At 43.7% G+C, this 13176-nt stretch overlaps 1 protein-coding gene across 5 annotated transcripts in view; it reads left to right on the forward strand.

The window, feature by feature from the left end:
* Window positions 1-2250: 2250 nt before the first annotated feature.
* Window positions 2251-13176, forward strand: part of LRFN5 (leucine rich repeat and fibronectin type III domain containing 5) — a 250800-nt gene continuing 239874 nt past the window's right edge. For all 5 annotated transcript variants that reach the window (XR_009355650.1, XR_009355649.1, XM_059181987.1 and 2 more), the window contains exon 1: window positions 2251-3742. The gene's annotated coding sequence lies outside the window, so the exon portion shown is untranslated. The remainder of the gene's footprint in view (window positions 3743-13176) is intronic.

Genomic DNA, 13176 nt, shown 5'->3' on the forward strand with positions numbered 1-13176 from the left:
AGGTCTTTGGATTTCTCATTCAACATCTCCCTATGCTTTCGTCCCCAGGACAACTGCAAACCTTTACTTCCCGGACTTGAGCGGTTCCTATCAGCTCAGCAGGGAAGGGTGGCAAGTGAGACAATCCTGAAGGAAAAAGGAGTCACCCCCGCGTCCTAAAGTATTTGGAAGTGCTCGCTCGCAGCTGCTTCACGGTGGTACTGGTGCAACTCCGCCGCCCTCCACTGAAGTCCGCGAAGTGGCCAAGTTTAAAGTGAAACGGAGATGGGAGCACACTCTCTCCCTGTCCTCGGGGAGTCCCTGGACTCGGTTCGCCGCAGGTTCTTGCCGTAGACTTTTCGGAAACTCAATTCTTATACTTCGGAGGACAAAAAGCCGGAGGGGAAGCAGTGGCGGTTTTAGTGGAGACTCGCCTGGACTGTAGCGGTGTCCCTTTGGCTTATTTTGTGAGGTTTCGTCGCACAGCCCTGTGCTGTGTGTTTGACGCTCCAGCTCTGGAACTCGGACCGTGCGGCCCCGCGCGGACTCCGCCGTACTCCCCCCCACCCCCCACTCACCCAGAGCCCGGGACCCCCAGCCGCCAAAGGACCTAGGAGAAAGAGGCACAGCAGGAACTGCAGCCCCGAAGCTGCGCTCCTCCGGAACAAAGCAGCGGCAAGGGTTGCGCGGATTCTTAAACCCCGGATCGGACTTGGAGCCCAGGGGAGGTAAAGGGAGAGCCGAGCAGAGGAAGGAGCCGAGAGCAGTTGCCACCTTACTCACTCCACCCTCGGCTTCTTTCCCCAAAGAGGCGGCTGTGTGGTCCTGCCTATGCGTGGGTGCACGTGTACGCGCTTGGGTGAGCTCAGTGGGTGTGCTCCAGTGCGAGTGCGTTTGTGCATTCTCAGGGCAACGCTAAAGCCTAGGAGAGCAATATGGGTAGCAAAATTCTATAGCACTCATTCGAGGGGACCACTGACACGTGGCTTTGCCGGGTAGCCCAGGAAGAAGTCCTTACTAGCCAGCTTCCTCCTCTGCAACCCGCAACTCTACCTTTCCTTTGGGTTCTGATGGGTGTCTGGGCCAGCCGAGATCGGAGCTAAAGGAGGAGGGGGCCCCCTGGGGCTGAAGACCGAGTGCTGGAGAACCCTTCAAAAAGAAGTGAAAGGCTCCAGTAGAAAGGCTCAGCGCAATTTCACTGGGGGTTCCCGGAAGGAAGCTTTTTCCAGACTGGAGGGAGTGAGGGCAGGGTCTAGGAGGGGCGCTCCAGAAGTTGTGACAGAGTCGGGAGAAATGCCGGCCCCTCGACCCCTCTCCGTCAGGGCCCGGCCTAGCGTTCTCCCCACCACCCTTCTCTTTGCTACTTCAGATACGATCTCTTTCCCACTAACCTTAGTGGTCAGGCTTGGCTGATGTCAACTACTGGGCTTGCTGTCTGCCCTTGACATACTAAAATGAGACTTGGAATGCCTAAGGCTGAGCTGAATTGTTTCCCAAATATATGTTCTTTTCAGCTTCTTTTCCTATCTGATTAGTAAGAGAAGCACTACCTACTACTACTAAGGGGACCCCGGATGAGGCCATCGCAGGTGACAGAGACCTCAAGTCAGCAGCCTTTCGTCTCACATTTTCCTGGAGGTTATATAGCTAATGACTTTTCCCAACGCTGTTAGCAGTCGCAGCTTGACCCGGTGACACTCCATTATCCCCTAATCGTGGAGGCTGTGGGTGGTCCGCAAATTTCCCTTTTACAAGACGCTGGGGACGCCCCTAGAAGTTCGTCTTTATTTCCAGATTTTCCGCCTTCTCCCCTCCCCCTCCCTGCAACGCCCCCGCGCTTCCCCAGCCTGGGAATTTCCAGGCACCTCGTGGACCCTCTCCTCTAGCCCGGGGTTAATCAATCCCGAGCTTGCCCGGCTCGGAGGCGCGAAGGTAGAGAGAGGCACGGTGGCCCCGGAGGGGGTCTCGCCTGACTCTGAGTCTGGGAGGCGCGGTAGCTCCCGTCATTGCGGCGAGGGCTGGGCGCACGGCGGCGCGCCCGCCGCCACCGCCGCCGCGGCCGCCTCCATGCTGCAGCGCCGGACGCAGTCCTTCCCCGCGGGGCGGCTGCCGTTGCCGGAACAGGCTGCCGCGGGGAGCCAGGGACCCGGGCCAGCCCTGGTCGCAGCCTGGGACCTGGGCTTGAAGCTGCACGCCTGAGCTGCAGACTAGCCCCGGCGCGGCGGGCAGCGGGCGGGGCGCTGTGTGCAGCGGCGCGCAGGGAGTCGGCCAGTGTGCAAAGCGGCCCGAACTGAGGACTCTGTGTGTGTGTGTATGTGTGTGTGCGTGTGTATGTGTGCGCGCGCGCGCGTGTGTGTGCGTGTGTTTGCGCGTGTTTTTCCTTTTCCCTAGAGGATGTGAATGGCTTTGCAGCTGGTTGCTCCCTTAGGATTTTTGACTGTGGAGCTCTGGGCTGTGAGCACAACCCACCCATATAATCCATTTTGCACGGTCGGTTTATATCAAGAGAAAAAAGCGCAACTGGACGGGGGTGGGGCCGACCAAGGAAACCTTCTGGAAATACAACCACACATTCACAAGAGAGAATGAAAGACCTGAAGAAATTTTCATAACCTTCCCGCTGACCCTTCTGTTTTCCGAAAAGATTCGGGATCTTTTCTACCTTTTGAAGTCATTTTGGCTTTTTTATTTATTTATTTATTTATTTTTGTAAGCCGCTCTCCAGCTAGCTCTGTGTGTGTGTGTATGTGTATGTGTGTGTGTGCGCGCGCGCGCCTCTCTGATGCATTTGACTGTCTTTTATCCAACTGCCCAGAAGCAAATGTTAACTCGTCGGTGCCCCCTCGGTGCCCAGGTTCTCGAAGAGCAGGAAGGACGCGCAGACCCATTTTCCTGGCTGGATTCGGAACCGCTGTCTGGCTGTGGACCCGTGTGTGTGGATCGCTTTACCCAGAGGCTTGGAAAGCTCCAGTGTTAACTTGCTTCCAGGTACATCACAAGGTCACCAGAGGGTCTTGTAGCCGTCTTGTCTCCGTGCATCTGGACCTGTTTTAGCCAGAAGGATATTTATGTTTCAGTCCACATCATCTGAAGCCAAAAGTTCAGCCCTTCGAGCTGGTTTCTGTACAAACAAGGTAACAAGGATTGCTTTTCAAACTGCTTAACAAAATCCCGACTCTTCCTCAGCCCTTTCCCGGCTCTCTCCTCCCCACCAAAATGTCACCAGCTCTTGAATTACGTGGATTTGGGTTGGAGGAGAACTTGAAGGAAACGTGATCAAAAGGCGATGCCAAACCACTCTCTTTTCTGCCTGGGGTCCGGTGGGCATCAAAGCCGATCGTGAGAAGGACCGGTCCCCTCCTTGATTCTCCCTCCCCGTGCTGTGCTGGATGTGCGTGTGCAAGAGTGAATGCGAGTGCGCGCGCGCCTGTGTGCGAGTGTGTGAGTGTATGTGTGTTTGAGTGTGTCTGTGTGTGCGTGCGCGGCCGCCCTGCCTCTGCCCGCTCCCCGGGCGCAGAAACGCGGATTTCATGGGGCGATCGCCGCGGATCCCCCACCCAGCGCGACCTGCGGGCAGCGGCGGCAGTGGCAGGAGCCGCCTTTCGGACTCCCTAGGATGCGGGTGCTGAGCTATGGCAAAGGGCAGCAAAGTGACGAGCGAGACCCGCGTACGACTGTGAAAGCCACCTGGAGCCACCTTGCCGGGATTGTACCTGCGGGCAGAAAGTCCTCCTACGACCGTCTTTTCCTCTAGAGGCACCAGGTAACAAGCAAATGACTACCCGCCTCACCCAGTTTCCTTCTGATCTTGTTTCTAGTGTCTTATCTGCATTGCAGGCTACTTTACTTATTAATGTTTCGAAAATCATTAGGAAGGGCTGGATATCCAAGGGTGCTCCGTGATGTTGTAATAAAATTTCTAGTAGGTGGGATATAAATCTATACCTGAGCACTTAATCTAGCAGTGAAAGCTAAGGGAATATGGATATGCTCCACCCTAAGTGATGATACTGGAAAGCTAGGCATGTTGAACCTGTCTGAAGATGCCAGAGATTAAAATTCCATGTTTCCTTCAGGCTATGCCACGGACCATTTGGTATCCAACACTCCCGAGACTGTGGAGTGCAAGAGGGTGTTTGGTTTCCACCCATTTCAGGCAAGGATCATTTTGACCCTTTTCTGCCTCTGGTGCCAGGTTGTTTTCCTTTCCTTATTGTGGAGGAGCTTGCCAGATCCTTTAGTAGTTGTAAATTACGCATCTGGAGACTTTAATCTGAAATGGAGTTTTCTTGGAACTTGCTTTGCATGAAAAGGAATTCATTGTCACGGGCGTGTGTGCTGAGATATGGTATTTAACTGTGAGCGTTTGCTTAGATATGGCAAAATAGATCCATGAAAGAAGTCATTTTTATATCTGTAGAAGCAAGGCTAAAACCACAACCACCATCCCAATACCATCTCCGGCTATATTGTGTCCGTTGTGGAGCTTGTGTGCGCGTGGTTTGTTTCGTTGGTTTTGGTTTGCTTGTTTCTGTATAATATGTATTTTGAAAATTCTTGCCAGTGCATTGATTTACAAGGAATAGGGTGGATTTGTGACTGACTAATTAACATATTGGGTCTGATACGTTAAAACGGAGATTCCCATGGCTGGCAGAGTCAGAACAAATTTAAGGAACTTCCAAAGCCCCTTACCCTTGCACCTTAATTCTCTTATTTCCCTTTTCTGTCACCTCTGCGTCCCCCTGCAGAAATTTCACTCCTTTCTCCAGAACATTCGGATTAAGAAGATAAAGCACTTGCAAAGTAGTCTCATCAATGTTTTATTCCATAGTGAAGGCGGTCTGAATAATTCAGCTAAGGAGTGCTCGTTTGTGTTCTGCCTTCGGTAGCTGCCTGCTGGGTGCACCCAGCGGAGGATGTGGCCCGGCCGAGTGCAAAGCGTCTTGCTCTTAGAGGCATCGACTGGAGATGCGCCGGAGGTTTCTCTTTGCTAAAGCGGCTTAGAAAGTGTCGGGGGCGCTGCCTCTTTTTCTCTGCTTGCTGCGATTCTATAGATATCCATATGATGGCATTTGCAGACTACAAGCTGGCCACTAGCTAGCTGCTCTTGCTGTCCCTGCACGTTGATGGCCTTGACTCCTCTGGAGTCTGGGCTCAGCTGCTGCTGCAGCCCTCGCAGGCTGGTGGTGCTACAAGGCCATACATGCAGCGGGCTTGGGGGCTGGGCTCCGGCATTGCAGCTGCCAGGGCCTCCTTGACACTTTTTGGGGAGGGGCGGGAGAGCTCAGCAGGCCCCCTGGCAGACAGGAGGCGCATCATGGCTGAGGTGGCGGCCTGGATCTGAGAGGAAGGAGGTGGAGAGAGACGCGTGGAGGGCAGTGAGGTCCTGCCTGACTTCCTGTGCCTGCAATCCTCCACCCCCTTGTAAATGAATATTCAAGAACATAGAAAGAAAGCTGGCTGCAAAAACGCCTTGGTACTCAAATATTGCATGATTTCTCAGGATTCAAAACCTGAAACTAAGTGTGTTTTTCCTAGATTTCCATGTTTTCCTCTCTCTTTCCTCCCTTCTTGCTCTCCTGGATTTAATTAGGTCATTCATACTCTTGTTTTATCTCCAGTTGGAATACCACTGAAAAGACAACTCCTTCCCCCACCCCTGTGCCCAATAAACCTGAAGGCAGTGAGGGCCACTCTTCAGATAGATTTGCTCTGTAAGTTCCAGCTCTAGGGAGAACCAATAAAGGGGACAGAGGGTAATTCGACTTTAACAGTAAAGCAGATCCACACTCTACTCTCTATAGACGCAGAAAGAAAAAGGTACTGCCTGAATGAAAACTAAAAATAAGTGGAAATTTGGGAGGAATTAGGTGAGGTTCCTTCCTTTCTTTTATCTTCTTTTTAAGTTAATGTATTTGTATTTCCTCCATCACTCAGCAAATCCTGGTAGAAAACTGATTGGGATGTAATAACAATCTCACAAAGACATTTCTTTGTCCCCCAAATTTCTCCAGAATATTATTACAACAGAAACTATATCATACTCATAATATTTGTCAGCAAATAAGGTCTACCTGTTTAGAGGGTAACCCAAGAAAGAAGGAATACTGGTGCAGATATAAGTACCTAGAAAAATGATGGGTTTTCTCCATCTCCCTCTTCATTTCACTTCTCTCTGGCCTTTTCTCTATTCTGCAGGTTAAGTCTTGTCTTTGTGTCCTCCTCCTGGGGGAAGGCAAAACAAATGCATTAACTGTTTGCTGAGTGCTTAGAAGCCTAAACGTAGATCATGGTGTGGTTCATGTTTTAAAATGCCATTCATTTGTGCAGTTGGGAGTGTCAAAACCATATAGGCCTCCTTGCACAGAGTTTCATATACAGAATTTACTTAAAAATGGAAATTTCTGCCTCCCTTCCCCTCTTCCTTGTTGGAGTGACAGAGGAAGATCTGAGTCCACTGACCTTGTACTTAGATGGAGCTGGCTTGTCTCACTAATGGGTTAAGACTGTCAGGTGTTAATAGGAAATTTCCCAGCAAAATGTTCTTTCCTTTTAGGCTCTCTTGTGCTTACCAACAAGAGGGGCAGAACAACAGGGCCATCAGGACACCCATGGGAACTGATGTAAGGCTCTAGGCAGGTGGAAAGAACTTACCACTTGACTTCTGTCCCCCACACCATTTCTGTTGTCACTTTTTCCTTTTCTCTTTTCAAGAGGAGAATGACCTTGAGCAACACCGGTCCTCTGTGCTTCACACACCTCTTTTCCTTTTCAAAATGTGATGTACACACAAATATACACATACACGCCTCACTGCTTCAGTTTTGAAATCTGAGACTCCTGTGTTTGAGTGATTTGGGAGGGGTTCATTAAGATATATCTGTGGTGAATACCAGCCAGAAGTTATTTTTTTCCCTTTTTTTTTTTTTTTTCAAGGGGATAGCAAAAGCTGTGGTCACCTGAAGGAAAACTATCCTACCTTTATCCCCTCTTCCATCATTTCTCTCTCTTCTGTCATTAAATGCATTCTTGGAGTGAAAGTGGCATCTGGTTATGGCATTGGTGTTTAAGTGACCATCATAGGTTATATCTGCGTTTCATCCTTTCCTCAATGACCATCAGTTCCCTTTTGTTCATTTAAACCAGTGTTCTGTTTCCTCTTGCTGCTTGAAGCACTTTAGGCTTGGTAGTTTTGCTGAGTTTTCTAGCTGATGAAATTAGGACCTTGCTTTCTGCTGATACTATTGCTGTGTTGTTTTGTGGTTGGGAGTGAGATGATTACAGATACCTAACAACGTCCCTGCCTCTATATAAAACTACCCTGTAATAACCTCTATATCAAATCTATTCAGTTATTTTAAGAGAAAATTACAATGAATAAGATTGCTAATAAATATGTGCCAATTTTGAGGTTGGAGGAAGACGACTTAAAACTTTCTAGTGGCTTAACTGGCTAATCTATTAACTCATCCCAGTAATTGTTATTTTTCATTTGCTTAGAAAAGTAACATACTGGCATTACTTTCAGAGTTTTGTGTGTAGGGCAATCAGTTCTAACTTTCATATTTTATTGAAGAATAAATGTATGAATATAGGCCTTTTAATAAATAGGCTATAAGACTAACGGGTAATTTTGCTACATCATTCCACTGACACACATGTGCATAGCTCTGCCTTGTTAATAAACCTTGAAAGGGAGGCCAGTTTTTATATTTCTACAGCCCACATTTTTATTCCCATAGCATCCTTCAATCAGTGAGGACTATTTAAAACCTAAGGCAGTAATAATTTGTCCATTACATGGTGTGTGCATGGTGAAATTAAGAAGAATTATGTTTATCAGTATTGAAGCTATTCTGGTTAGAAGTGAACAATTTTTGTTATGCCCTATCCACATAAATTGTATGTTATTATGAAAACTCCAGTTTCATATAGGTATAACAAGAGATAGAAATATAAGAATTTAATTCAAAGGGAGCTAATGTCATTTTAAAGCTTTTCATCATAGTATTCTGATAGATACTGTTCTGACAGAACGCTTTTTACTGAGCTATGACATAATTGAATACTAATTATGAAGATGGTTAACAAGTGATAGAAAATTATAATGGAATTACATGGTTACATAAATGCTCTATCATCTTGCTGATACCAAGTAAACCACATGAAAAGGCTTTATGATTAAACTGCAAGCTATATCAGTAAGGTTTCTCAGAAATTGGCTTTGATGCCCTATGTTTATTAAGTTACAGACTTGGTCACATTGGAAAGAAATTATGAATTGATTAATTTGAGTCTTCCTATATAATATATTTTTTATAAAAGAAATCTTTCTAACCCTAAACCTCATGTTATTTCTTTTCTTTGTGGGGAGCATATATGAAATTCATTGCTTTAAAAAAAAAAACAAAACTTCCAAAGGAATATTTTGAATTTGATGTTATGAAGAACAATTGCAGAATCACCATTGGATATTGACTCTATTTTAGATTTTATAGCAGAAAGGGTCTAGAAAAGAAGTAATAAGACAAACATATAAAGTTGTAAGATCTTTTTTTTTCCCAACTCTAGAAGCAGTATCTGAATTCTTGGAAAGAGGCAGAAAGAAAACACTGATTAATTCAATATATACTCCATCAGTACTAGTGCATTTAATCAGAGATAGTAGCCAAAGCAGAGTTGTTTGTATTACTCTATTTTTACTTTACCCTGTGTAGCTCTTTTGAGGAAATACTAAAGAGACCTAAAGATGCATTGCAGTAGCTCTCTGTATTTCATTCCCCATGTTGACTTATCATTTCCTGTCTTAAAGTAGATTTTTCATGAATCTTAGTGGTGTTGCTTTCAAAGTTATAGGATATTTGCAATAAAGTGATTTATTAGTGGGAACATATCAACTCTGTTATGAAAATTTTCACTTTTCTGGAAATATAGGCTGTGTTATTTTCTTAGTCATTATACCTCTTTTTGTTATTTTTTTCAATGGTATAAAATGCATATGATTTACATGGCAATATTGAATATTGCACAGAGTAGTACATCTGCTTTTTTAATTTTTTTTTTATGTGGATACTGTTATAGCTATTCTATTCACAGATACTTTAAAGTGCCCCATTTAATAGAAATGTGCCTACCTTTACATTGAAATTTAGGGGTTATTTATGGGAATTATGTAGGATATTTGCCATGTATTGGCTGTTCAAATGTCAGGCACTTTAATAATTTATAACTAGACATTGAATCCTGACCTCAGGGAACTTATTTTCTTAGTAACAGGAAGGATGTAAACAGATACATAAGCTTGAAAATAACTGATTTTTTAAATTTTATTTTGATTTTTTTTGCTTTGTAGTGAGAGAGAAGACATTTGGAAATTGTTACTGTGTTTTATGGACGTTGATATTGTGCAGTACTTAGAAGCATGAACTTTGGGATTTCACAAACCTATGTCTTAGGCTTTGTAACTTTGAGCAAGTCTTGTTACCTCTCTGAGCCTCAGTGTCCTCACCTATAAGATGAACCTAATAATAGAAGACATTTAACTGTTATCCTTACCATCATCATTGCCATCATCATTGTCATTTCATCGTTAGCAATCCTGAGGGTAAAGGAGAAGACTAAAGGGGTAGTAATTAGATGATGTCAAAGCCTATGCTTGGGGTCCTAGACCCTCAGGGCTCTGGAGAATGCTAAAGCTCATTCAAACCAAGGACCACACAGTCCACTGTCTTCAGAGGCCAAGCAGATGTAAATCTTAAACCCAGGAAATCTGGCTGGGCTTAAGAAATTATAGGTTGAAGGATCTCTGCTACACTGGTGAGTGCATGATTTATCCAAGACATTCAAATTTAAATTCATTTTACCCTGTGATGGGTCTAGCATCATAAAACATCTGTTATTCTGACATCTGTTTAAATTTAAATTTTATCTAAAACATCCCTGCCAAGTGGTCATCTTGACTGAACTTGAGTACCCTCAGTGATTCTAAAATCACTCCACCTAAACTGGATTATTCCATTTTATATAGGCTAATTATCAAATTTATTTTTGGAGTTGAGCCAAGCATCCGACATCCTTGGCTTCTAATTAATTTTAATATGGAAGGAGGGATACACAATAAGTCTAATTCCCAATGACAGTACCTCAAATATTTAAACTGAGTTACTTGAGATGCCCAAACCATGATTGTTTGCTTATGATTAAACATAACTAAACCTGGGTGCCTGGTTGGCTCAGTCGGTTAAGTGTCTGCCTTTGGCTCAGGTCAAGACTGGAATCCTGGGATCTAACTCTAAGTTGGGCTCCTTGCTTAGTTGGGAGTCTGCTTCTCCCTCTCACCCTCCCTACTCCCATCCTTTCTCTCTCTCTCAAATAAATAAAATCTTTAACCAAAAATAAATAAATACATAAATAAACATAACTAGACCTAAACTGATTTGGGATGGTTTTCTATGTGTCATGATTTCAAGCCCTTTACGTTTTATACTCAAAAAATGTTATCTATCATACATCTTCATCACCACCTCCAGTTTGTTTGTCTCACGTTACATGAAAGTGTGATAGCAGCTCCAGCAAACCACACGGGTTGACTAGCATAGCATCCAGCAGAACCATTTCCTTGCTTTTGGAACAGAAAAAAGCAGGTACATGCTATGCTGTAATTGTCCATCCAGCAGTCATGTCACACTTACTGTTTGATCAATGCCATCTCTCCTTTTGAGCCCAAACAAGGCATTGGAGTTCTTTACATAGATCTTTAAGATGCTACAACTCATCAATCCAAGTTCAGTAACAAGATTAAAATTATTTTCCTTCTTTGCCATTCTGAGTCAAGACACTAGTGAAGATATCTGAGATTGGGGCATCTGAGTGCCTCAGATGGTTGAGCGTATGACTTTGTCTCAGATCATGATCTCCAGGTCCTGGGATCAAGCCCCATGTCTCAGCTCCAAGCTCAGCAGGGAGTCTGCTTCTCGCTATCCCTCTGCCTCTCCTCCTTGTGCTCTCTCTGTTGCTGTCTCTCTCTTTCAAATGAATAAAAGAAATCTTTTTAAAAAAGTCTAAGTTCACTTTTACATGCTATTTCTCAGTTTATAAACATTCACATTGTATGATTTGCTCATAATGGTCATATTACTTAATTCTTCTCCACTAAGTACTGAGAGAAAAAGTAAATTATAAATATTATAGTGGTATTCATAATGTATATGAGAAACAATGAAATGGAACAAGACAAAAAGAGTGGATTTTCATCTTATCCTAAGGTGATGGAAGGATCTGGCTGCATCTTGGGTTCTCTGATCTAGGAAAGAATGACTCAAGACTCGTTCTTTGATTCTTTTAAAAACATTTATTCATCATTTAATGCATGCTTCCCTATTCGGCTAAGTAACTATTTCTCCTTTGAGACATAAAAGCCAAATGGCATAGAAGCCACTCTGGGGAAGCTGTGATCTAGAGTGAGAACCAAATGTTCTCTCAGAGGCACAACCCTAGTCCTGAGTCAGTCTTGATGATACTCTTACGTCTTTGCCTCTTAATCTACCCTTAAACCTACATGATACTGATTTCTAGAATAGTTACTAAGTCAGTTGTGTTACCTCCTCTATAATTGAATAGAATTACGTCATATGAAGGCTCCCAGCAGTTTCTCCAGCCTCCATATGAGGTCACCTAATTCCTAATAAGGGGGAAATAATCTGAATACAGAAGGAAATGACAGTAAAACTCCCTTGATCTCGTGTCCTTGCAGGATGAGTCTTGGTTACCAACATTCTCCATAACCTTGAATATTATTCTTTTTAGGCGCCATGTTTAAAAATGTTTCTTTTAAAAGGTTTACTTTTAATGCGAATACTAATAATTATTAAAATTGACCCACAATTCTAAATGGTTAACCTTTTCTTAAAGAAAGGCCTTAAAGGCCTTTGTTGTATATGTTAGTGATTGCAGAAAGCCCTGAGGGACCAATTCATGGCATGTTTAAGGAAGTTTGTACTGATAGGAAAGTTTCCCCCAACTTTCCTTTCCTGTCTGTGTACGATTTTTCGTTTTTTTTTTTTTTTTCCCTTTGCTCTCGTATTAAACTTTTTCAGTGGATGTGTTTTCTTTTTTAATTCAGCAATGGGAACTTATTAACAAAATGACAAGTTTGTTAGATATCTTTGTGAACTAAGAGCCTAATGATGAATAACATTCCAAGATCTCATCTGCTAAGGAAAGCACATGAGTTTTCCTTTGTGTATTTTATATGGAAAGTACTGGAAAATTCTAATATACCTTGGATAAAAAATATAATAGATGATGATCATCGTAAGTACATTTTCTGAGTATATTCTCTGTGCCAGGTGCTGTTGGTTTTTACCTACTTCTAATCCATGCAACGAACCTACAACTTAGGTAGGATTATATTCCTTTCTTTGGAGGAGCAAGTTGAGGCTGAGCATAGTTAACTCACTTATCCATGAGTATATGACTAATAGATGATAGGGCTAAAATTCAAATTCAAATATTTCTGATTCTAAAGAGGGTGCTGTATCTGCTATATCTAGGAGATTTTTATTCTCATCTGCCTCTTAAAGCTGTTTTCTGTTGATAGTTACAAAATATGTTTTTAACCTCCTTCAAGGAGTAGGGCCATCCTTTGGATATGCACCTTATTCTTAATTTCTTTTTCTTTATGGTACTCTGTGTATTACCATATTTTTTTTAAAGATTTTATTTATTTATATATTTATTTATTTGACAGAGAGAGATGACAAGCAGGCAGAGAGGCAGGCAGAGAGAGGGGAGGACACAGACTCCCTGCTGAGCAGAGAGCCCGATGCAGGGCTCGATCCCAGTACCCTGGGATCTGACCTGAGCTGAAGGCAGCGGCTTAACCCACTGAGCCACCCAGGCGCCCCTGTATTACCATATTTTATGTCAGGAGTCTATGAAAGGCTTTACAGATACCTATTAGGAGATTTGATAGTTATTTGTGTGGAGAAATATTTGATCCTGGGCCTGGGGTATAAGTATATCCTAAACTTTTTTTTGCTAAACTAGACTATGTGATTTCGATGATTTACTCTTTCTAATTTCCAAATTCCATCTGCAAAAGGGAATTGCAAGCCAGCATAAACTAGCTGGTAGTTCTTAAGTAACTAATGAATAATTGTTCCCTGTAACACTTCTCCCAGTACAGAAGAATCA

The sequence above is a fragment of the Mustela lutreola genome, chromosome 7 (genome assembly GCF_030435805.1).
Source record: "Mustela lutreola isolate mMusLut2 chromosome 7, mMusLut2.pri, whole genome shotgun sequence".
Lineage (NCBI taxonomy): Eukaryota > Metazoa > Chordata > Mammalia > Carnivora > Mustelidae > Mustela > Mustela lutreola.